Genomic DNA, 26,067 nt, shown 5'->3' on the forward strand with positions numbered 1-26,067 from the left:
ACAGGAACCCAAACGAATGCTCTATGTGAATGCTCATGGCAGCCTTATTCACAACAGACAAAAGGAAGAAACAATCCCCTAGTCCACCCAGGGGAGAAGGGGCAGATGGATGTGGTCCAGATGCCATGAAACATTGTTGAGCCACAAACAAGAGTGAAAGATTGACACGTGCTGCCAGGTGATTGAGTCTCAAAAACACGACACAGAGTGTAAGAAAGCATGGGAAAGTGTTAGTTGCTCAGTCGTGTCCGACTGTTTGCGACCCCATGGACTGTAGCCCGCCAGGCTCCTCTGTCCCTGGAATTCTCCAGGCATGAATACTGGAGAGGGTTGTCATTCCCTTCTCCAGGGGATCTTCCTGACTCTGGAATCAAACCCAGGTCTCCCGCATTGTAAGTGGATTCTTTATCATCTGAGCCACCAGGGAAGCCTAGAGTGTAAGAAGTCAGGCCCAAAAGACCATAAGTCATAGGATTCCATTTCTATTAAATATCCATAATAGGTAAATTCAAGGACACTGCTCCAGAATAAATCTTCTCTCTGAGCATCAGTCTCTTGATCAGGGGTGTGGGGTGGGAAGGGGAGAGGTGGGGTCTCAGCGTAGTGCCAGCCCAGTGGGCACAATGCCAGCCCGGTGGGCACTAGGCCAGTTAATCAGACAGCACGCTGCCAAGACGGGGGTGGAACACACTCCCGGGTTCTTTGGGAGGCACGAGGACCCTGCAGGCAGAGCCAGCTGTCCGGAGACCATGGCTCAGCGCTTAGTCCCAGGAGCAGAGGGGCCAGGGGTGCTAGGAACCAGCCTGGACCCCTCACCCAAGGCTTTCCCAAACTCAGTGGCCCCAACGGCAGGAAGTGAGCAATCTCCTCTAGACCTAAGAGCGGCGTCAGCCCCAGGGCCAAGGACAGAGTTAGGAAGCAGCATTGCCACGCTGACTGGCAACCAAGACCCCCTCCCCAAACCAAACCCGGGGGGTTACAACCTGCCGGCCCAGCAGGACCAGACTCTGGTCCACCTCCCAGGACAGCAGGGAGGGAGGGAGACAGACAGACAGACAGAAAGACTGGCTTCCCTGTGCACGAGCTCCCTCCACCTCCTTCCCCACATTCCTCTCAGTTCTCAGCGCTGAAGGTCTTTGCACCAGAAATAGCAAGGATTTCACTCACTCCCTAAATCTGGGGAGGGGTGCGGGAAAGTCCAGTAGGACAAAAGTTGTGGGGAAAACTCCCATATTGAAAAGTTAAGTAAAAACAGACGAGTTTGTTTTCTGCTGTGTTTCCACTGTTCTGGAAAGAAAAAAAAATACATATGTGCATATAAATTATAGAATACAAATGGCGTCGTTTCGGTGATTTCACATATGAGCTAAAAGGATTGATATTTGCACTTCAAGCTGAGCAGTATAAAGGTGAATGGTAAAATGCATGCTAATAAACTAAATTTTTAGTTTTCCTTTATCCAGGAGGACAATAAACAGCTAGTAACTTATTGCTGGATGGTGGGCAGTTCAGAGCTGAAAAGTGACCACTGGCTGTACCTCTGCTTCCTGTAGCATTGTAGAGGCTCCTGGATATCAGGGGACAGAGGCAGGACATGTGGGGCTGGGGCTGGCTACACACTGCCTGGACACACTCTGCAGGGTCCGTTAGGCATGGGCATCAGTGCCCACCAGCCCACGTTACAGGCTCTGTGCATGTTTTGCTCTAAAGCAGAATGTGGGCTCACCCAGTTTTTCAGGACTGGTCTGCCTGGGGTGTGGGGCTTCCTTGGTGACTCAGTGGCAGAGAATACACCTGCCAATGTAGGAGCCGCAAGAGACATGGGTTCAACCCTTGGGTCAGGAAGACCCACTGGAGGAGGGCATGGCAACCCACTCCAGTATTTTTGCCTGAAGAATCCTGTGGACAGAGGACACTGGCAGGCTTCAGTCTATGGGTCGCAAAGAGTCAGACGTGACTTAAGCGACTTAGCGCACAAGCATTCACTGCCTGGGATGTGCCGAGTGGCTGCCGAGAACAGAGGTTGCTTCTGGTCAAGACGGTAGAATTCTAGGCAAAAGCACAGCCCACTTATGAAAGCAGATGGAAAAGGGCCTTACCGGGGATGGGACTGAGGACCTCAGCCTCAAACATAGACCTTTGTAGAGACTGTTCCACAACACTGAGTTAGAGGGGCAGACACATATAAACAAACATGTGTGTACATGTCATAGCCTGCTTTGTGCTGTTCTGTTCTATGGGGTCTTTTCTCCACCCCATAGAAAAGGTTAGATTTAGGGGCTTTTGCCCCAGAACTGATCTGTGTCTTCCTTCCATCAGCAGGAGCTCACAGTGGGCCAGCTATGCTCTAGATAACGAATAGTGATAAATAAGACAGGAGCCCCTGCCTCATGGGGTTCATGTCCAGGGACCACGGACAAAAACCGCAGAGCTGTGAAGGAAGACAGTCAGGCTGCTGAGCGCAGGCGGGGCGCTGTCCTCACCAGGCACATCAGGGAAAGGCCCTGTAAGCAGCCCCTAAGAGAAGAGTGGACGTTTCCCAAGGAAGGGCGCTCCAGACAGAGAGCACTGCAGGTATGTTTCAGCTGCCATCTGCCGCACCCAGGAGCCTTAGGTGACTCCATGATGCTGAAGCTTAGGCTTGGACATGAGCTGGAGAGGCCTGGGGTGGGTTCTTACCAAGCCACAGAGGGGCCCTGGTTAAATGCAGAGACTTGTCCAGGTCACGCAGGAGGAACTTGGTCCCTACTCTGTTCACCCTGAAAACAGCTGCTGGCTGGAGCCAGAGTCCAGGCAGGGCTGAACCCCACTGTGACCCGAGCCAAGCAGATGAGTGCACAGGCGTGTAAGAAGTCAGGGGTGCCAGATTTCACAGGGAGGGTTTCATCAAGTTTTCTCAAAGCGAAAATGAAGTCCTGATTCAGATATAAATGAGTGTGGGTTCTGACTGAGTCCGTGAGAAGTTCATTTTCAAATGGTTCCCCACCCGAGCTCTGCCCCTGGGCAGGGGACTGGCCTCAGTGATAGGCTTGGTGCCACTTTTCACCTCTGTACCCCAATACTGAATTAATTCTCAGAGACAGACTTTTGAGTGAATTAAAGAAAAAAAGAAAAGCTTTATTGCTTTGCCAGGCCAAGAGGGCCACAGCAGGCTAATACCTTCAAAACCATGTGTCCCCAACCCCTGGGGGCTTGTGAGGTGTTTTATAGTCAAGGGGCTGGGCTGCTGACAAGGATGAGGGTGTGTGCAGGGTCCGTATTTCTTCAATCCAGAGACCATCTGGTAATGAAGGATGAGCTGTGACCGTCTCTGGAATGAAGAGGGCTTCATCAGGGGTTAACATCTTCCATTTGGTGGGGATTTTTGTTCTGCTGGAAAGGCTCAAAGATACATCATGTGTATCCCTTGAGGGGGCACCGGGACCCTGCCCCAAGGCTCACTATTGTTGCTTGACTGCTCTTCCCTGGTCTCTTCATTCCCTGATTAGCATGCTTGAGCCTACCCTTTGGTACTCAGGGAAGGGGACACAGAAAGGCTTTTGTGCCCAAGAGCCCCACAGGGTCCTGCTCGGTTTCAGGCTCCTCCCAGGCACGGGAGTATCCATTCATTCACTTCTGCCTATGGCAGGTCTGATAACAAGTGGATGGATGGGAGGACGGGTGAATGGGTAGATACAAGTGTGGGTGAATGGAAGAAGGGGTGATTATTTTACAAGATTTAAGAATTCTTTTGCTAGGGAGAGACCATACAGTAACACTCAGATAGATGAAAAGCAGCATATTTTGTTACTTAGAGCTCCAAAGGAGAGAAGGCTTCCAGGCAGGGCCGCACAGGGGTTGTACCAGGGACAGGGAAACAGCAGCTGCTGCTGTAAGAGAGCGTACGTAAGGCAAGCAGGATGCATTAGGCAGCTTTCTCAGGCTCCCTGTGGATTGGCTAATCTGAATAATTTTGCAAGTTCCGGGATATGGGGTTGTCTGTAGGTGTTTGGCCCCAGTCTGATTAGGGTGGGCACAGAGTGGCCTGAAGCATGAGAGCCCGAGAAAACAAGCGACGGGAGTGTGATCCTAGCTGTTCAAGAAGAACTGCCCAGCTCCCAGCCAGGACTCCAAAACCGAGTCAAGATAGCATCCCCTTCCCCCTACCAACACACTGTGTTACTGTGGTGGACGGAGATTTCTACAGACGGACGGATGCCTGGTGGAGCTGCCTCAGTCAACAGTATTTACAGAAGCATTGGCACTGGATTCAGGTCTTTGGGGATTTTTCATCCTGTAGATGTAGAACCCTAGAATATGGGAGCTGGAAGGGACTTCACCAGGTCTCTGTCTGACATCCAGGGGTCTGAAGATGCTTTGGATCATCAAAGATCATTTCAATGATTTGATGAAAACTATAGATCCTCTCTCCCAGAAAAAGCACACAGCACTGTTCCGTATACCATGTTAGAGGGCGGGTAGACCCTGGGCAGCTCTGTCCACAGAGCCCTGCCCCCACCTGGAAGGTTAGAAGCCTCAGATTAAGGAGTTCCAGCAGGGAAGAACCAGTCACTATGCAGAGGAGTCACTGAGACACCAGGTTGGGGAAGGGACCACAATCAAGCTTATGTGACCAGTTTATAGCCAAGCTAGGTCTAAACCCCAGATCTCCCCTTAAACCTTTCCAGAAATTCATTTCCCCATCTCTCTGATGACTGTTGTTGTTCAGTTGCTTAGTCATGTCCTACTTTTTGCGACCCCATGGACTGCAGCACGCCAGGCTCCCTGGTCCTTCACCAACTCCTGGAGTTTGCTCAACCTCATGTCCCTTGAGTTGGTAATGCCATCCAGCCATCTCGTCCTCGGTCAGTCCCTTCTCCTCCTGCCTTCAATCTTTCCCAGCATCAGGGTCTTTCCCAATGCGCCACTCTTCACATCAGGTGGCTATCTGATGATCAAGTCGGATTCCACTGCTGGTTTGAAGAGTTGGTAGACAGAAGTTTCAAGCAAAGGGGAGACAGAAAGTGGAGTTCTGACCCTCCGTCTATCCCCCAGTCCCCCCAGGCCCGTGTTATCTTCTCTGTTTTAAAAGAAAGCCTTTAAGACTTTTTTTCAAAAACATTTGAAGGCCCATGTACTTTCCAGCTTCTAAGCTTCGGGAGTGTTAAGTGCTGTGGATTGTCAGTAAGTCTCCAGGGTGAAGCCAAAAAACATCTGAAGGCTCATGCACTTTTCAGCTTCTAGGCTTCAGGAGTGTTAAGTGCTGTGGATTGTCAGTAAGTCTCCAGGATGAAGCCAAGAAAGTCAATCAGTGTTAAAGTGGGAGGACACCATAGCCAGACAGCCCCCCAAAAATGGCTGAGTCTCAGGAGCACAAAAACCCTTAAGTGTCACTGGGAAACAGGACCGCTAAAGGTGTTCTATCTCTGAAGATGTTTCTGAGTTTCTACTGCCGTCATTCCTTTGGAAGCATGTGGGGTGTGTGTGTGTATGTGTGTGTGTTAGCTGCTTAGTTGTATCTGACTCTTTGTGACCCCATGGACAGTAGCCACCAGTTTCCTCTGTCCATGGGATTCTCCAGGCAAGAGTACTAAGATGGGTAGCCATTTCCTTCTCTAGGAGATCTTCCCGACTCAAGGATCAAACCAACGTCTCCTGCATTCCATGCTGCTGCTGCTAAGTTGCTTCAGTCATGTCTGACTCCGTGCGACCCCATAGATGGCAGCCCACCAGGCTTCCCCATTCCTGGGATTCTCCAGGCAAGAACACTGGAGTGGGTTGCCATTGCCTTCTCCACCTGCATTCCATACATGGCATTAAAAAAAAAAAATCAGAACTCCCTTGCCTCCCTGGTCAAACTCTGCTTCTACCTTCTGTGTAAATGCCCACTGTTTATACCTAAACTCAGACACAAAACAACCACCTAGGGAAAACAGATCATGATTTGTTGCTATAAACATGCTATTTAGAAAAATGTGTTCGCTTGTGGAGTCTGTCAGCTACCTACCTCAACATCAGAAAGAAGAAAGCTAGTATTTTAGGGGTCACCTGCTAGGTATCCGATTTTCACACCCATAGTTTCATTTAATTGAGAAAAGGAATGGGAAAGTGGTTAAGAACAGACTTTGAAGCCACACTGCCTGGGTTCCAGGGAGGATTAGCTGAGTGAATGCATTTATGTCTTTACAAAGCGCCTACCACAGTAAAAGTCATATACATGTCAGGACTGTTCCTAATCCTCACCACACCCCCTCTGAGTGGTGTCACCATCAGCTCCATTTCAGAGTTCAGAGAGGTTAAGTCACTTGCCCGGGGCTTTTCGCTGGGGAAGCGGGGCTGAAAACCCCGGGCTGACTCGCAGCCCAGAACGTTTGCCAACCGGAGCCTCTCAAGGGCAGCCTGTCTACACAATAGAACACTCCGCGGACTAACTTGGAGGTCTTCCACGCGGCTCGCCCAGCTCCCCCGGCTCAGAAGCCAGGAGGAGCCCTGGGCAGCTGCAGCCACCCTGCCTGGCCTCTACAGGTCTGGGTTCTAGAAACTGTAGCCAGCCTGGCTAGGCAAGGCGCTGGGCAGAAGCCGGAGTGCTGGGCTAGGCTGGAGGTGGAGGGAGGAAGTGCCTGGAAGGGTGATGACATCACGACCCAGCCCTTGAAAGATGAGCTGTTCCCGCTGCCACTTCAGCTCTGCTCCGGAGGCTCCTGGGAGGACTGGGGACCTGGGGCAGCCTCGCTGGACCAGGGAGCCATGGAGGTGCCCTCGATTATGCTCCAGACAAGGTGGGTGCTGGGTGGGGGCTGGACGGGCAGACCCAGCACAGAGGGAGGTGGGCAGATGGGTGACACACCCGGGGGCTGATCCCCAGGCTGGGAGAGAAATTTTGTTCAGCTGCTGGGGAGCTTGGGAAAGTTCCTTTCCTTCCCTACAAGTAACAAGAAAGGTTCCCAGCAAGAGAAATTTTCTCGTTTTGTTCTCGGTGTGTCTTCTTTCAGAACTGAGGAGACAGGCAGGCAGGCGTGTGTTCGTGTGAGCAAGTTAGCGATCTGATTTTATAGGCTCCGGGTGGATTCTTGCACTAGAGCAGGGAGAAGCAAGCGAGGTGCAGTGGGAAAGGTGTGGCATTTAGACCCCAGAATCTGGCGTTGCACTCATGGCCCTGCCGCTCGTTGGCCCTGTGTGACCCTGGACAAGTTACTTAACCTCTCTGAGCCTCAGTTTCTCGTCTGTAACGTACCCTGCTCACCTATTTCCCAGGGTGTCTGGAGTTATTCAGAGCACAGATGGAAGGGGTTGTAAACTTCAGCTGATTTGCATTTGAGGTGGCTGTGATGATGATTCAGATAAGCTTCTCATCCCTCCTGTCTGGTCCTGGGTGGCTAGGATGGAGGGCTAAAACAGTACCTTGGTTCAGAGCATCAGCTCTGCATCCAGACCTAGTTGGCACCAAGTTCTGCTCTCATCCCGTGGGTAACATGTTTACATCCTTTTTTTTTTCTAGTTTCCTGGGCCAGAAAGCTGACCTGGCAGGGTGGTGGCCAAGAGAGAAATAGGCTGATGAAGTGAAGTGTCACGTATGCAGTAGGTGCTCAATAAACCATAGCCGTTATCTGAACTGCCAAGGGCAGGTAGTTTTACCAGCCTGGGTCAGGGTGGGAGGTGGGCGTTGCTCTGCCCGGGGCAGATTAGAATGTGCCTTCCTGAGTTAGGCTCCCTGCGTCTCCTGCCAACCTCAGGAAGTGGGAGCTCCAGCCCAGGTATGAGCCGTTGGGGGGACCAACCCCGCCCCATATTCCTCCTCTCAGCAAGAGAAGGGCTTGGCTGGCTGCGGGTAGAGGGAGCAACCCCACAGGTTGCTGGAGTCCTTCTGTGTTCTGTGTCCTTCTGAACCCCGGCAGTACTGGGAGTAGTGGGGATATTCCACAACAGGAGACCCAAAAGCTTGAAGGGCGCGTTTATTGTTTTTCTCCTGCTCAGAACAGGAGCCAAACAGGGGTTGGAGCCAGAAGTGGTTTTGAAAACATTGCAAACGCAGGCTCCGTGCTGGCCCCACGGCAGGAGGCACGGAGGCAGGACCACAGGGTCTCATCCCTGCTCTGCCCTGAACTCACAAAACCCCTGCAATCATGGGCTCTGGGATCCTCATGGAATAGATGAGGAAACTGAGCCTCTGAGTCAGGATGTAACCCAGCAAAGCCCTTCACTTAGGGTCTGGGAAGTCCTCAACCTCTTGGTGACTCAAGTCTATCACTTATAAGGAGGAGGAGGTTCCAATGATGGACTGATGGTGAGATATAAGGACTTGGGATTAGGCAGAAATGGGGAGATGCTGTCCCATGGCATCAAGCAGGGGAAACAGCTGTGCCACGTGGCCTCTGCTAACACAGTGATTCTGCCTGGATAAAAAGTTCAGAGGGGGTCCAAGGGTAAGACTAAGGGCTGTCCTTTTGACCTGTGCCACCTCAGGATCAGAGAGGGTGCACCCGGGGCACGGGAGGGGGGCTGCAGACCCAGCAGGGGATTCTGGTTTTCAAAATAAAAGCAGGGAGCGTGTCTGTCCCATGCACAGCCGCCTCACCTGCTTTTAAACCATGCCTAGCATAAAGCAGACGCCAGTCAGTATTTGCTGAATGACTAAATAGCGGATACATGAGTGAACGGATGGATGGATAAATGAATAAGTGAATACTGATCACTTAGCAAGCACTACAAGTATACAGCATGTTACTAAGTTAAAGAAGCCAATCTGAAAAAGCTCCTATTACATAACTTCCTGGAAAAGGGAAAACTATGAAGACAGTGAAAAGATGAGTGTTTGCCAGAACTGGGGACAGGGAGGGATGAACACACAGAGCACAGAGGATTTTTACGGCAGCGAGACTACTCTGCATGAAATTACGGTGGTTTGGGTCTTCCCTGGCGATTCAGCGGTTAAAACTCCACGCCTCCGTTGCAGGACGCATGGGTTCCGTACCTGGCTGAGGCATTGATGCCCTCTATGCCACACAGCACACTATGATGGTGGATACATGTCATGATACATTTGTCCAAATCTATAGAATGTACAACAGCAAGAAAGAACCCTAATGTAACCCATAGACTGGGTGACACCACATATCAGTGTAGGTTCAAGGATTGTGAGGACACAGCACTCCGGGTGCAGGATGTTGATTTGTGCACATGTGGAGCGGGAGGTACAATATTTGGAAACTCTGTACTTTCTGCTCAGTTTTTCTGTGAACTTAAAACTGCTCTAAAAATAAAGTCTATTTAAATTTTTTTAAACACATACAGTGTTTTGAAGATTCAGAAGGCACTTAGGGTTTCCCGGGCCATGAGTCTAATGAACAGAACTTCTTAAGACTTGACACTAGGACTCAGGACATCACTTCTGATGCCCGCCCAGCCCAGGAGTCCCCTGAACTCTGAGTAACCGTCTTAGTGCACATGCTTCTGGGAACAGGAAGCTCATTACTTTTTAAGTCTGCCTGCTTCATCTTGGGAGGATTACAGTGTTAAAAAGTCCTTCCTTACTTAGACTGAAGCTAAATCTCTCTTCCACTCACCACTGGCCCACTTTCTATCTTTTGGAGTTGGACTGTATAAGTCTCATCCTATGGGTCCTCCCTGAGCGAAACGTCTACAGCTCCTTAATCAAAACACACTTTTCAGAACAAACCCAAGGAGTAAGGTGTTCCTTTGACTCTGGGATCTCTAGGGTTCTGGAGGCTAGAAAAACATAAACCCCTTCTAGAAAAAAAAAAAATCATCACTGCACAAAGCAGGGTGGAACAAGCATGGTCTCTGGGTTCAAATTCTGACTGCTTCCTGCTGGAGAAGTTCTCTGAGCCTCAGTTTTCTCATCTGTACAATGGGGATAGTCACTCTTGCTTCTGAAGACCAAGGGGGGTTAGCTCAGAGGGTGTTGATGCAGTGCAAGTGGGGTTGGGGGACAGGCTCACTGCAGGTGCCCACCTAGCAGAGGGACAGCCTTTAGGACCACCAGGGTGTTGTCTGCCCTGCAGTGGAGTCATTGCAGCTTGAGGTTTCCCAGGAAACAGGCACCCCGCAATGCACACCTAAACTCCATATTCCTAGGCAGTGCGTCTGTGGGTGGCGACAGCTGGATCCCTGTCAGTCTTCCCTTGAGAGCTTAAAATTCGGGTTTCTACTCCACACACCCCAGCACCACTGGGCCCCCTCTGATCTCTGTGGCCAGTTGAACACCGGGGTGGGAGGGGGGTGGTCACAGAGATTTGGCTTCCAGACCCTGATCCAAACTTGCTAGCTGGCTGAGCCACCTCAGTGAGGCCACTTTGCTTCTCTGAGCCTCACGAGACCAGCAGCACCTGTGCTGGTCACCCATGGGGCGTTATAAACTGTGGCGTGCCGGGCATCGGGCAGCCCCGGAGCCTCAGGACACCCCATGGGGCATTATAAACTGTGGAGTGCCGGGCATCGGGCAGCCCCGGAGCCTCAGGACACCCCATGGGGCGTTATAAACTGTGGCGTGCCGGGCATCGGGCAGCCCCGGAGCCTCAGTGACTGTTGCTGTGCTGATGTGTACCTGTAACATCACATCTCCTCTTCTGTCCTTTGGGTCCCCAGGCGACCACACTCCAGGGTGGGTGTGGCCTGACCGGGAAAGACCAGCTGTGGACCACACTGCCTTAGCAAAGGGCTTTCTGGGGAAGCAAACTTGAGGGGAACTTGGGCCCTGTCCCTGCCCCAGGCCCCAAAGCCACCAACCCCAGACTCGTCCTCTTAATCCCCATGGCTGAGATTCAGGGTCCCCAACCCTCTAACTGGGGTTCCATCACTGTCCCTCCCATCTCATCTCAGGAACCAACAGACACACTGTCCCTGAGAACCCGGGGCCCCAGGCAGCTCCCAGCCCAGCTCCCCTGCACTGGGATTCGGGGCTCAGGAAACACCATGCTGTGTCCTGCCTCCCCCACCCAGCTGGAAGCCCCTCCTGGGCAAAGCCTGACACGGCCCAGAACACGGCACCCACTGGGAGTACCTGCACAGCAGGGGAGACACCCTGACTGCAGAGGGAGGCTTTCTGGGGTCTTTCAGAGCTTCTGAGATAGTGCCTTCCAGCCAAATTTGATGAAATTAATCCCATCAAATAATCCAAGAAAAGGAAAGATGTGTTACAGGGGAAAAGTAGTTGATCAGTTAAATGAGTTCAGTTCTCAGGTATGGCTAACAAACTGGTGGTAATATGATTGTGAAGCTTTGTAGCTGTTTCGGCAGCTACATGATTAAAATATATATATAAATTAGGAAATAATCTGGAACAAAAAATTTCTTATGATTTCAACTACATCTGAAAATGGGAAAAGAAAAAGAAGGGAGAAAGAAAAGTGTGCTAAAGATTTTTAAAATTGAAGTGTTGTTGATTTTGGAGAAGGAAATGGCAACCCACTCCAGTATTCTTACCTGGGAAATCCCATGGACAGAGGAGCCTGACATGCTACAGTTTATGAGGTTGCAAAGAGTTGGATACAACTGAGTGGCTAAACCACAACCACCACCGTGGTTGATTTACACTAAATATTTTATCTTAGCTGGAAGAAGAGTTACCCTTCTACTATTAATGCTAACAGATGAACACAAGATTTAATATATTTGTTAAAAATTTAAAGATAATCATTAGAAGAACTGACGAGTGTATATATATATAATTTTATATTATATTTGTAATATATTATTATAAATTATGATAAGTTAATGATAATTATGTTACTTTGTACTCGACAGAGTTAACACATTCTAAGGAATATTGATAGAAATTGACTATGCTCTAGGCCCTAAAGAAAAGTTTAATATAGCTCTCTTACAGGCTGCATTACTTGACAATATTGTGGAAATTAATATCAAATACAGAAATGAAGCACAACAAATCACTGTAAATTTTACAAAACACTCTTTCTGAGAACTCTTCTATCAGAGAGCATCAAAAGTGAAGTCATAGATCTTTGAGAAATCACCAGTTATAAGAACATGGTTAACCAAATTTATGCTGCTGCTGCTAAGTCACTGCAGTCGTGTCCGACTCTGTGCAACCCCATAGACGGCCTCCTACCAGGCTCCCCCGTCCCCGGGATTCTCCAGGCAAGAATACTGGGGTGGGTTGACATTTCCTTCTCCAATGCATGAAAGTGAAAAGTAAAAGTGAAGTCGCTCAGTCGTGTCCGACTCTTAGCGGCCTCGTGGACTGCAGCCTACCAGGGTCCTCCATCCATGGGATTTTCCAGGCAAGAGTACTGGAGTGGGGTGCCATTGCCTTCTCCAAATCAAATTCATGGGATGCAGCCAAAGCCATACTCAGGAAAATTCGTGTTAAAATAATAATTATTATAAAGATTATCATATTATTTTTATACATAAACAGTAAAAAGATCACAAGTCAATGAATAAAATGTTCAGTTCAAGTAGTTCAGTTCAGTTCAGTCACTCAGTCGTGTCTGACTTTTTGCGACCCCATGAATCGCAGCACGCCAGGCCTCCCTGTCCATCACCAACTCCCGGAGTTCACTCAAACTCACGTCCATTGAATTGGTGATGCCATCCAGCCATCTCATCCTCTGTCGTCCCCTTCTCTTCCTGCCCCCAATCCCTCCCAGCATCAGAGTCTTTTCCAATGAGTCAACTCTTTGCATGATGTGGCCAAAGTACTGGAGTTTTAGCTTTAGCATCATTTCTTCCAATGAACACCCAGGACTGATCTCCTTTAGGATGGACTGGTTGGATCTCCTTGCAGTCCAAGGGACTCTCAAGAGTCTTCTCCAACACCACAGTTCAAAAGCATCAATTCTTCGGTGTTCAGCTTTCTTCACAGTCCAACTCTCACATCCATACATGACCACTGAAAAAACCATAGCCTTGACTAGACGGACCTTTGTTGGCAAAGTAATGAAGTTAGATAGGCCCAAAAAAAGTAGAAGAAAGAAAAAGAAGTAGGAGAAAAACTAACGATGACAAAACAAGATGATCAATTAGAAAGGGGAAAACGTTAATATCAGTATCTCATCTAAGGGAAAACCAAAACCTGGCTCTTTGAAAATAAGTGAGGAGAAGGAAATACAGGAAGTGATTTGTGCTATGTGGAGAATTCTAAGTTGAGGGAGTGATGAGCAGTCACTTCATTGATGGTCAAGAGTGGCCTGCAGCAGATCTGGGGCTCAGCACCCTGGCCGTCTCGGGCCGTGGGAAGGAGGTTCTGCTTGGCTAGAGGTTTCTATCAGCCCCATGAGGGCTTTCTTTCCATCCTGGCCTCCTGCTCTCTGGTGGGGAGGGGAGGGAGTTTCGGGTGGGAGGGTGGGTGTTCCACGTCCCAGAAGGCGGGAGAGCAGAGCTAAAGGCCTTGCCCAGTGCCATGGCCCAGGACCTGCTTCAACATTTTATGTGTAAGTCTCATCAGATCCCACAGACCAACAGCCTCACAGATGTGCTAAGTATTTAGCCACTGGTCCTTTTTAAAAGGGTCAATATTTTAAAATTGGGATATATGAATGTGAAATTCGCTCAGTTGTGTCCGACTCTTTGCGACCCCATGGACTCTACAGTCCGTGGAATTCTCCAAGCCAGAATACTGGAATGCGTAGCCTTTCCCTTCTCCAGGGGATCTTCCCAACCCAGGGATAAAACCCAGGTCTCCTACATTGCAGGCAAATTCTTTACCAACTGAGCCACAGGGGAAGTCCAAAACTAGGATATGTCACATAAAAAAGCTTAGATTGCCAGCTTCTCTAGAAATGCAGGTGTCTCTGGCAAGGCTGAACTTGGATCCTCTCACATGGCCACACTCAGCTCTTTAGGTAAGACCTTGACCCTCCAGATGCCCACTGCTCACCCAGCACAAGCATCTGGTATCTCCAGTACCCCACCTTAACGGGTGGGCATTTGAATTTAAGGCTCTGCTTTGCACCTTGGGAAGTACAGGCCTAGTGAAGGCCACCAGGGTAGAAATGAGCTATTTATAATGTGGTGAAAGAACTCTCAGAGCAGATTTACGAGGGCCTGTGCTCCCTCCGCCACATCCACTCCCCACAGGCTCTCTGAAAAGAAAACCCCATGTAAGGGAAAGCAAAGGCAGGCCTCTCCCTACACCAGCCTCCAAGGGTTGAGCTATGCAAAGGGCCTGTGATAAAGCTGCCAAGAGACTTAGAGATGGGGCACTTCCCAGGCTTAAAGCAGGAACACCCAACTGTGGAGCTGAAACCGTATTGGAGGGCTTGACCCTTCCCAGCCAAGAGGGGACAAAGCTGGTGTGAAACCGAAGAAAATCTGAGCTACCGAGGATCCTATGCACATCACTTCTCCAGTCCTCTGAGCTTTCATTCATGCTGTTTCCATGCCTACAATGCTTTTCCACATCTTTGAGCTTCTTCACCTGCCTTATTCCTAGTCAGCCTTTAAGACGAAGGGGTCCTTCCTTCCAGGAAGTCTTCTACACCCTTCCCAGAGGGCTAGGTCTCTCCTCGGTGCCCCAGCAATGGCCTTTGGCCCCTTAGTGACAGCATCAGTCATGCTGTGTTGGAGCCGTCTGTGTGTCTGTCTCTCATGCAGTCCATGAGCCTCTCAAAGGCAGGGCCTCGCCTCAGCCATCTGTCTATCTCCAGCCTAGCAGAGCGGCAGGCTGCAGCATGCAAGGGGGCCTGAAGCGCCCTCCTAGTTGCTGCAGGCTGTACACTGTCACTGTGGACAGAGGTCAAGTTTTCTCCCAGGAGGCTCCGGATCTGTAAAGTGAAGGCCACGTCTAAATGGGGAAGGACAGGTGGTGGGCTGGATGAGGCTGGAGCCTAGATCAGGGGAGCGCCCCCCAACACAGGCACCATGGCCGCCATACCCCTGACAGAGCTGCCCCCGTGCAGGAGTGGAGGAAACATTCTCTGAGGGGACAGAGATGCTCAGGGGCTTGCTGGCCTGAGTGCACCTGCCTTGTGCTCGGGGCCTGGTCTGGTTCCCCCTCCAGGACACCGTGCTTCCCCGGGCGGGCCAAGATGTCAGGGCGGGAATCAGGAGGTGCATTCCGGCCAGCCACGAGACCAGCCCTGCCACTGGTTGGGGATGGGGGAGAGGCAGGGAGAGAAGACGGGGAAAGAGGGGCAGGGGCTGGACACTCTGGGGGAAACCTGGGCCCTGGCCTGGGAGCTTCCCACTCTAGGGTGTCATCTCCAAACCCCAGCTGGGTGCTGAGTGCCCTAATTGGACCACTTACATGTCCCTAGCTGTGGACATGTGTGTTTACCACAAAAATAAATTACAGTTGTGGGGACTTTCCTTGCAAGTGGCCTGGGGAATTTCTTTTGAGAGTGTGTGGATTGTGGTGGCTGGGACTGAGAGGGTGGACGTGGGCCCCTAGGAGAGTCACCACACGAAACACTCCTGGGTCTGGGGGGCCTCAGGGGCAGCGGTTACTCCAAGGTGGGGAAGGGAGCCGAGCGTTAATGAGATCCAGGACTGATCCCACTGGGTCCTCACCACCACTTGCAGGCATAATGACCCCAGTCGTAAAAATGGGGGGACCCAGGCCCAGAGAGGGGGCTGCTGGCTCAGTCACACTTCTTGGTAATTGTCAGAGCTGAGATCTGGATGCCCCCAGATGGATGCTACCTCCCAGCCTCTTTTGTTTGCTGCACGAAGGCTGGAGCTGGCCTGCGGATGCTCTGGGCGGGTGTTGGGGGGGGGGTGGGGGCACGTGGTAAGGATGGGTGACCAGATAATCCAGAGGTGGGGAGAGAGGGAAAGTGGCAGGCAACATGCAAAGGAAGGGTTTCCCACAGCAGCAAACACATCCAACCCAACAGAGGAGCATCTCCAGACTCAGGAGAGAAACAGGCTGTGAGAGTGAATGGTCTTCCTCCAGGGAAGGCAGCAGAGAGCCATGCTGAATGAGAAAGGGCTCAGGGAACATGCCATCCTTGCCGCCGTCGTGAGAAAGCCACCCAAAGATGAAACCTGGGTGACAGAGACATGAATCAGAAGGAGGAACAGAGGCTGGGGAAGGATGTTTTTGGTTCCTTGGGACCCCAAATGCAAAGAATAAGCCTGAGTCCTGTGACAGTAAGTGGCTTTTGGTGGAGCAAGAAAATCTCACCTCCCCCAGAGTTTCCCTCAGTCACTCCCCATCCAGGTGCTCTTTCCTGGGTTCTTAGAAGCCCATGATTCTACCTGCTTAATACCGACCAGGGTTCCTGGCACTCCCCAATCAATAGGAATTGACTAGAGGCTGGACACAGTCACGTATTGCTGAAGTCTGGCTTGGGGAATTTTGAGCATTACTTTCCTAGCATGTGAGATGAGTGCAATTGTGCAGTAGTTTGAGCATTCTTTGGCAATGCCTTTCTTTGGGATTGGAATGAAAACTGACATTTTCCATTCCTGTGGCCACTGCTGAGTTTTCCAAAATTACTGGCATATTGAGTGCAGCACTTTCACAGCATCATCTTTCAGGATTTGAAATAGCTCAACTGGAATTCCATCACCTCCACTAGCTTTGTTCATAGTGATGCTTTCTAAGGCCCACTTGACTTCACATTCCAGGATGTCTGGCTCTAGGTGAGTGGTTCAAGCTGGTTTTAAGAAAAGGCAAAGGAACCAGAGATCAAATTGCCAACATCTGCTGGATCATGGAAAAACAAGAGTTCCAGAAAAACATCTATTTCTGCTTTATTGACTATGCCAAAGCCTTTGCCTGTGTGGATCACAATAAAGTGTGGAAAATTCTGAAAGAGATGGGAATACCAGATCACCTGACCTGCCTCTTGAGAAATCTATATGCAGGTCAGGAAGCAACAGTTAGAACTGGACATGGAACAACAACTGGTTCCAAGTAGGAAAAGGAGTACATCAAGACTGTATATTTTCACTCTGCTTATTTAACTTATATGCAGGGTACATCATGAGAAATGCTGGGTTGGAAGAAGCACAAGCTGGAATCAAGATTGCCAGGAGAAATATCAATAACCTCAGATATGCAGATGACACCACCCTTATGGCAGAAAGTGAAGAGGAACTAAAGAGTCCCTTGATGAAAGTGAAACAGGAGAGTGAAAAATTGGCTTAAAGCTCAACATTCAGAAAACTAAGATCATGGCGTCTGGTCCCACCACTTTATGGGAAATAGATGGGGAAACAGTGGAAACAGTGTCAGACTTTGTTTTTTGGGGCTCCAAAATCACTGCAGATGGTGACTGCAGCAGTGAAATTAAAAGGTGCTTACTCCTTGGAAGGAAAGCTACGACCAGCCTAGATAGCATATTGAAAAGCAGAGATATTACTTTGCCAACAAAGGTCCGTCTAGTCAAGGCTATGGTTTTTCCAGGATGTGAGAGTTGGACTGTGAAGAAAGCTGAACACCGAAGAATTGATGCTTTTGAACTGTGGTGTTGGAGAAGACTCTTGAGAGTCCCTTGGACTGCAAGGAGATCCAACCAGTCCATTCTGAAGGAGATCAGCCCTGGGTGTTCTTTGGAAGGAATGATGCTAAAGCTGAAACTCCAATACTTTGGCCACCTCATGAGAAGAGTTGACTCATTGGAAAAGACTCTGATGCTGGGAGGGATTGGGGGCAGGAGGAAAAGGGGGCGACAGAGGATGAGATGGCTGGATGGCATCACCGACTCAATGGACATGAGTTTGAGTGAACTCCGGGAGTTGGTGATGGACAGGGAGGCCTGGCGTGCTGCGATTCATGGGGTCGCAAAGAGTCAGACACGACTGAGTGACTAAACTGAACTGAACTGAGAGGCTGGACAAGAAATTCAGGCGAGGCTTTATAGGGGTCCCTAATGCAACAGGGGAGAGCTAGAACAGAGACATTTCCCTTGCTTGGTCCCCGAGGTGGGGTGAGCTGGTTCCTTATACAGGATAAGGGTGGGAGTGTGTCCAGGGATTGCCGGGGTCCAGCCCCGGCTGATCCAGGGAGTTCAGAGCAGGGACGGCGTTGGCGAGGATCAGGATACAATAGCTTCAATTAGATATTAATTAGAGATATAAAGAGTAATAGAATGAGGATAGCTCAGTAGGAAAATTCAGTGGAGAAAAGAGGCTGAGTAGCTTGGTTTATGCAGGAGACCAATAAAACTTCAAGACAAGAAGTTTGCACCACTTACGTAGGCCGCAGGCATCCTTCCGTTCTCCCAAAGGAGAGGAGACACTGAGGCTTCCCCGATCGGATCTTAGAAACCCAGGCATAATTAGTAAGCATGGCGGGTTCCATGCTCCAGATGGAGACTCAGCCAGAATTTGAGAGAGAGAGAGACAAGGGGAGACCAGTCTTTTGAGGAACTGATCCCAATTCTTTATTTTCCGTGGTCTACTTTTATACACTGAGATGTTATGCAAAAGTCACGTGGGGTCAGCAGTCCTGACTTTTATCAAAGTCAGGTGCTTCATACAAATGTATACAGAGGTCTTAGGGGTGTTACATCATCTTCTGGCCAGGGGGCCTGCTGACAATTTATGACCCTCTCCTTGTGACAGCGGTCAGTCAACCAGGACACTTATTTCTCCAGGGGTGATTATTCTCAAAACAGACGCCACGCAAATAAAGTTACATTCCTATAGGGTGAGGGTATAGTGGGTTTTAGTTAAGGAAAGAATTTACTTAGCCTAAGGTCTAACGTGATTTATATCAAAGGTTAATACTTATTTCTTCTATATATTCATTAATGTGTGTAAGGGCAGGGGATGTGGAGACTTAGCAACAAACATTGGCTCAACAAATGAAAAACCCTTCACCAATACAATTTCTAATCAGCCCACTATACTTATACTAATGGTTTTCTAACTTTTCTAAGGAACCTGTTTTTAGAAGGTTTAAAGCATCTCATGCCTTTCACAGTTGGGAGGCTGTGAGCAATCACATGTGGCCGGACAAGCCTGTCAGGCAGGCTAGAGAACCTTCAGAGGAGTTTGTAGGTTAAAACACTCTTGTCACGCCCAGGAGTTTTTATTAACTGGAGTTCTAAGTTAACTCCTTCTCCGAAAGAGGTGGTGGGGGACAGCCCCCCGTAAAGTCAGAGGTGTAGGTAAGAGCACAAAATAGTAAAGTAGGCAGCCTCTGGTTATGGGGGTAGATGCTCGAGGATTTTCAGGGGGACTCCTGAGGCTCAATCCCGCCTTTGCGTATGTCGAGCCTCCTTCCTCATGACCTTTGCCATGGGCGGAGTGCCTCACTCTGGCCCCCAACAAGGGATGGCTTAGGTGTTTTGCCCATTCCTTTGGGGGGGCATTGCTCCTGACACCCTGTTTTTGTCCTGGACTTTTCAGAACTGGCAGTTGGGTTTTTTGCTCTTTTTGTATCTTCTTGTCTGAAATTTGCACCAACTGCACATGCACGCAACTATTTTTAGTCCCTTTTACTTTCTTTGTATTTTGTAGCTAGTGGAGATGTAGTCTGTTCTGATGCAAGCATTGCAGCACTGCAGCAAAGGGTCCTGAGTCCCAGGCTGTCTCATGCTCAGGACTGGTGGTTGGGTAAGACGGGAAATCATTGAAGACACAGCTCATAAATACACGAACCATTTCATTCTAAATGAAAACCTGATTGCGCATTGATTTACCAGTTTTCGTGTAAGCAGAGTCTTTTCTTTGAACTTGAGCTGGCTAATTATCTCTTATCCAAGCTAACCCATTACTCATTCTCTATTCTGAAAAAACAAATAGAAGAGAAAACTTGGCTTATTTAAATAGTTTTCTTCCAAGATTAATCAACATTCTTCACAGAAAATGTGAAGGCTACTACAAAGAATGAAGGAAATACAAAGGAAACCCAGGATTCCATTGCTCATTTGCAATAATGACTAATTATTAGTAGGGCATGTGTGCATACTGTAGTGTCTGACTCTTTGCAACCCCACGATTATAGCCCGCCAGGCTCCTCTGTCCACGGGATTATCCCAGCAGGAATACTGGCGTGGGTTGTCGTTTTCTCCTCCAGGGGACCTTTCTGCTTAGGGATCAAACCCGAGTCTCATGCGGCTTCTGCATTGGCAGGCGAATTCTTTACCACTGAGCCACCTGGGAGACCCGGTTATTAGTAGTAATAATTTGGGATTCTGCCTTCCAGATTTTTTCCTGCTGTGTTATACATATGATTTAGTGCCCAGGTTTTTCCCCACCTGACATTCTCTCCACAGTGTTCTCTCTCTCTTAGTGAACTCTTTGGAGCATCACTATTCACCTGTTTAATCAGTCTCCTAGTCTGAAAATTTTTTGCTTGTTTCTTATTTCCCTCATCCAAGGGTGGGAGGCTTCTCCTGTCCTTTTGATTGTTTTCGGAAATAACAAGCAAAAAGTAAAGGGTATTTTTTTAGGTTCTTGATTTGCTTCACTGAAATATCCCCAAATCCAATTTTCAGAGGCAGGTTTGAGAGCCTGTCAACCCTCTGTATCTAGAGAAGACACAGAAGCTCTCATCTGCCGGCCTCCCTCCTTCAGTGTGTGACGAGCCCTCTAAACATCTGCAAACCAGATTGTTTTATTGTTGTCTTAACTCCAAGGATTCCTGAGGAATCAGGGCCAGGCAGCCAGGAGCTGGAGACGGTGGACAGCGTGGTGTCTCACTTTTATAAGAGTAATCCCTAACTGAGTGCCCGTGTGGGTGCCAAATCACTTCAGTTGTATCCAACTCTTTGGGACCCCATGAGCTATAGCCTGCTAGGCTCCTCTGTCCATGGGACTCTTCAGGCAAGAATACTGGAGTGGGTTGCCATGCCCTCCTCTAGGGACTCTTCCTGACCCTGGTATCGAACCTGGGGTTCCTACGTTGCAGGACCACTGAGCCACCAGGAAAGCCCAATTGAGTGCCTACGAATCATCAATCCCATGTCAGCAATAAGGAAACCAAGGGTCCTAGAGGTCCAGGGACCGAGCAGTGAGAAGAGGCACGGAACTGTGGTCCTGCATCTCCCTCCTGGCCAGGCTTTGAGTGGAGTGTGCTGGAGGGTGAGCAGCTTGGGCGTGGCCTCCCCCTGGCCCAGGCCTCCCATGGGCCAGGCGGAGCATCTCCCAGGCTCTTCCTTCTGCTTCCCGAACTGTGACATACACTGGGACTAGGTGAACTCATGCATGTCAGAAATGCTCCTCCATCCCAATTCAGAGTTGGAAATTCCCAGCTGCTTTAGCACTAGGAATGATGAGCCCTGGTGGCCTGCAACCGCAAGCAGTGTCTGTGGGAGTGTCGGGGCCCTGGACCAGGACACAGCCCCCTAGTGCCATGAGCTGCAAACTTCAGTTCCTCTGCAGGGTTAGAGAAGGGAGATACCAGTCCCCTCAGCGCCCTGCTACTTCTCCCCTGCCCCCCGCTAGGAGAAGGCTGCCTAGTGAGGGTAGAGAAAGTGCAGAGGTTGGGTGGTCTAAGGCCAAACCTTGCTTCTCAGCTGGGTGGCTTTTGGGGAATTAGTAACCTCTCTGCCCAGGTGGCTCAGTGGGAAAGAATCCACCTGCCAATGCAAGAAACTCGGGTTCGATTGCTGGGTTGGGAAGATCTCCTGGAGAAGGAAATGGCAACCCACTCCAGGATTCTTGCCTAGAAAACTCCATGAACAGAGGAGCCTGGCTGGATCACAAAAGTCGGACACGACTTAGAGACTAAACAGCAACACCGACCTCTCTGAAGTTCGTTTTCACGCTGAAGTTGGATGGTGTCACACCCAGAGTAACACTCCTATAGTGTTCTTGGAGAATTAAGGGAGATCAAGTCTGTGAATCTTCTGACAGTGGGCAATTCCAGTACCTTCATATCATACAATTTAAGATATGTGTCTCTGTACACACTGCTGTATTTAAAATGGACACCCAACAAGGATCTACCATATAGCACATGGAACTCTGCTGGATGTCATGGGGCAGCCTGGATGGGAGGGGAGTGTGGGGGAGAACGGATACATGCGTAGAGGACTGAGTTCCTTTCCTGAAACTATCACCATGTTGTTAATCAGCTATACTCCAATACAAACTAAAAAGCTAAAAAAGAATAATACATATGTCTCAAACCGGAAAGGCTGAGGGGCAGGGAAGCCATGGGGTTAGGTGGGACGACCACATGTAGTCCCTAGGGCTAAATTCATAGAATTTAAGGAAGCTTGGTCCAAATACACCAAAAACACTGCCCAGACTTTACTTGAATTCTCCCAGTGACAGGAAGCTCGCTACTGCTAATAGCAATACAATTCAGCAAACATTCAAAAGCAGTTATGCAAGTAGAACTTCAAATTCAGAGAAGCAAAAACTCTGTTCTGTGCTTGAGTGACTGACAATGTGACAATCAAGACATGTGTAAAGAGAAAGAAAATTGCAGTGTGTGTGTGTGTGTGTGTGTGTGTATGTGTGTACGTAGTGAAGTGAAAGCCGCTCAGTCGTGTCTGACTCCTTGCGATCCCACGGACTACACAGTCTGTGTAGGACTGTGTAGTCCATGGGATTCTCCAGACCAGAATACTGGTGTGGGTTGCCATTTCCTTCTCCAGGGGATCTTCCCCACCCAGGGATCGAACCTGTGTCTCTTGTGTCTCCTGCATTGCAAGCGGATTCTTTACCACTGAGCCATCTGGGAAGCCACTGTTAATGTAGAGTTGGATCCCCAAAAAAATCTCTAAATGACAAAATTTTTCTAGCTTGAAAATTCCATGGTCCTGACACATCCGGGGCACTTGGAAGTTTACAAAGTACTTTTGCATCTAAATCCCTGAGTTCAAATCCTACCCCATCCCTGTCCACTTACTAGCTGATAAACTTGGCCAAGGCCATTTACCTAAACTTGCACAAGCCCCTCTCTGGAATCCGAGCCTGTTTCATTGTTTATTCAGATGAGGACAAGGCTGTGAGCCCCACCCTCCTTACAGGACTGAGGGAGGCACTTCTGCACTGCGTCTCAGGCCAGGCCCTGAGGCTGAATTCTGCTGAGGCTCAGTTTAGCAATGTCTGTCTAGAGCTGTTGCAAAGACTGAGCTGGTTGATATTTGTTAAGTGTTCAGAACAGAGCTGGCATACAGCAGATGGTACATGCATTGCTGCCAACATCATTGTCATCATCATTATTCATCCTTCTACAATACTTCCTGATCACCAGCCCCGGGCCCTACGTACAGGGGTTTCTCTGTAAGGTACTTGAAAATGTGGGCCAACAAAATTAAGGTTGTAGGCACTTTTCACATTGTGGCCAGTCTTCACAAACCCTTTTCAGGAGAAGTTATACCTACTGGGGCTTCCCTTACGAGTCAGTGGTAAAGAATCTGCCTGCCCATGAAACCCACTCCAGTATTCTCACCTGGGAAATCCCATGGACAGAGGAGCCTGGTGGGGGTGGGATAGTCCATGGGGTTGCAAAAGAATCAGACAAGACTGAGCATTGTTGTTTACGACGACAGGCCCATTTTACCAAAAGGCTATATTGCCTGCCCCAGGTCATCCAGCCAGACAAAAACCAAGACACGTCCCAGGTCTGCCCGGCTCCCATGCCAGGCATGATGTGAGTACCTAAGCAAGGGACAGGGGCCTGACATTTCCCGTCCTCTCTGCTTCTCCATTCTTGGGGGATGCCAGGCCCATTCCTTTGCAGATCACCCTTTCGTTCTTTTCTAAAGAAGGTATAACACGAACAGAACCCGGAGCTCTGGAATTCTGAAGGTTGACTCCCTGGATTCCAAGGGGATCAGCCTCCTGCTGTGGAATCGGGCAGAGGGTAGCAGTCACATGGCTGGGGAAGGCTTTTTTGTTTGAAGTATAATTGATTTACAATGTTGTGCTGCTTTCTGCTGTACAGCAAAGTGATTTAGTTATACATATATATACATTCTTTTTCATATTATTTTCCATTGTGGTTTTTTTTTGCTATAAAAATACAATTTATTAATAAGTTTTTCTTAGAAATAAACAGATCTCCTAATAGAAAGGAAATGTTTTCAATTTTTATGAGCTTTATTGCCCAAACCATGTGTGGTGCCCATGAAAATCCACAGCTAAGATTTCTGTCTGGGGAAAGCACAATTGACTGCAGGTCCCACCTACTGATGGTGGTGGATTCCCCACCATCCTCATGCCAAGTCCATACTTTTCCCAGGTAGCTCTCAGCTGGTAACTGAACGTGGTAATGGTAATTTACTATGGCAGGCCCATTATGGTGAGACAGGAACTCCTCCAACAGGAGACTTAGCCTCATGACTCCCCACCATCCTAGCAGCAGGAATAGGCTCTGTCAAAACTACCCTTCTTAATCCTCTTTCTCCTTCCACAGGAGTCAGATCAGCATCAGGATCTGAAGTCTTTTCTCCTGCCTTTTCCTGCCTCTTCCCCCGTTATCTCTCTTTCATGTCTAATTCCATCTTGGCATCTCTTCTGGAAGGCATGACCTGATACAGAGTTGCTCTTAATAGCTCTGATTTTGAATTTCTGTATTTCTAAAATACAGAAAAAAAACCCCAAACTTTATTTTGCTGAGTGTGTAGGATTTCAGTTTGACTTCACAAAAAAGACACTTTGAAAGCATTATTCAAACACATGTATATATTTTATTTATTTATTTTTTATCTTGGAAATTTTTATTTTTTTAATTTAATTTTATTTTTAAACTTTACAAAATTGCATTAGTTTTGCCAAATATCGAAATGAATCCGCCACAGGTATACATGTGTTCCCCATCCTGAACCCTCCCTCCTCCCTCCCCATACCATCCCTCTGGGTCGTCCCAGTGCACCAGCCCCAAGCATCCAGTATCGTGCATCGAACCTGGACTGGCAACTCGTTTCATACATGATATTATACATGTTTCAATGCCATTCTCCCAAATCTTCCCACCCTCTCCCTCTCCCACAGAGTCCATAAGACTGATCTATACATCAGTGTCTCTTCTGCTGTCTCGTACACAGGGTTATTGTTAGCATCTTTCTAAATTCCATATATATGCATTAGTATACTGTATTGGTGTTTTTCTTTCTGGCTTACTTCACTCTGTATAATAGGCTCCAGTTTCATCCACCTCATTAGAACTGATTCAAATGTATTCTTTTTAATGGCTGAGTAATACTCCATTGTATATATGTACCACAGCTTTCTTATCCATTCATCTGCTGATGGACATCTAGGTTACTTCCATGTCCTGGCTGTTATAAACAGTGCTGCAATGAACACTGGGGTACACGTGTCTCTTTCCCTTCTGGTTTCCTCAGTGTGTATGCCCAGCAGTGGGATTGCTGGATCATAAGGCAGTTCTATTTCCAATTTTTTAAGGAATCTCCACACTGTTCTCCATAGTGGCTGTACTAGTTTGCATTCCCACCAGCAGTGTAAGAGGGTTCCCTTTTCTCCACACCCTCTCCAGCATTTATTGCTTGTAGACTTTTGGATCGCAGCCATTTTGACTGGTGTGAAATGGTACCTCATAGTGGTTTTGATTTGCATTTCTCTGATAATGAGTGATGTTGAGCATCTTTTCATGTGTTTGTTAGCCATCTGTATGTCTTCTTTGGAGAAATGTCTATTTAGTTCTTTGGCCCATTTTTTGATTGGGTCATTTATTTTTCTGGAGTTGAGCTGTAGGAGTTGCTTGTATATTTTTGAGATTAGTTGTTTGTCAGTTGCTTCATTTGCTATTATTTTCTCCCATTCTAAAGGCTGCCTTTTCACCTTGCTAATAGTTTCCTTTGATGTGCAGAAGCTTTTAAGGTTAATTAGGCCCCATTTGTTTATTTTTGCTTTTATTTCCAATATTCTGGGAGGTGGGTCATAGAGGATCCTGCTGTGATGTATGTCAGAGAGTGTTTTGCCTATGTTCTCCTCTAGGAGTTTTATAGTTTCTGGTCTTACATTGAGATCTTTAATCCATTTTGAGTTTATTTTTGTGTATGGTGTTAGAAAGTGCTCTAGTTTCATTCTTTTACAAGTGGTTGACCAGATTTCCCAGCACCACTTGTTAAAGAGATTGTCTTTAATCCATTGTATATTCTTGCCTCCTTTGTCAAAGATAAGGTGTCCATATGTGCATGGATTTGTCTCTGGGCTTTCTATTTTGTTCCATTGATCTATATTTCTGTCTTTGTGCCAGCACCATACTGTCTTGATAACTGTGGCTTTGTAGTA

At 48.5% G+C, this 26,067-nt stretch overlaps 1 protein-coding gene across 2 annotated transcripts in view; it reads left to right on the forward strand.

Annotated features, from left to right (window-relative positions):
* The first annotated feature begins 6,661 nt into the window (after positions 1–6,661).
* Positions 6,662–26,067, forward strand: part of BDKRB2 (bradykinin receptor B2) — a 42,958-nt gene continuing 23,552 nt past the window's right edge. Inside the window, exons 1-2 of one of the 2 annotated variants that reach the window (XM_059879135.1) lie at positions 6,662–6,758; positions 7,478–7,557. The gene's annotated coding sequence lies outside the window, so the exon portion shown is untranslated. The remainder of the gene's footprint in view (positions 6,759–7,477; positions 7,558–26,067) is intronic. The other variant, NM_001192126.1, reaches the window with a different exon arrangement.

Source organism: Bos taurus, chromosome 21 (assembly GCF_002263795.3).
Source record: "Bos taurus isolate L1 Dominette 01449 registration number 42190680 breed Hereford chromosome 21, ARS-UCD2.0, whole genome shotgun sequence".
Taxonomy (NCBI): Eukaryota; Metazoa; Chordata; class Mammalia; order Artiodactyla; family Bovidae; genus Bos; species Bos taurus.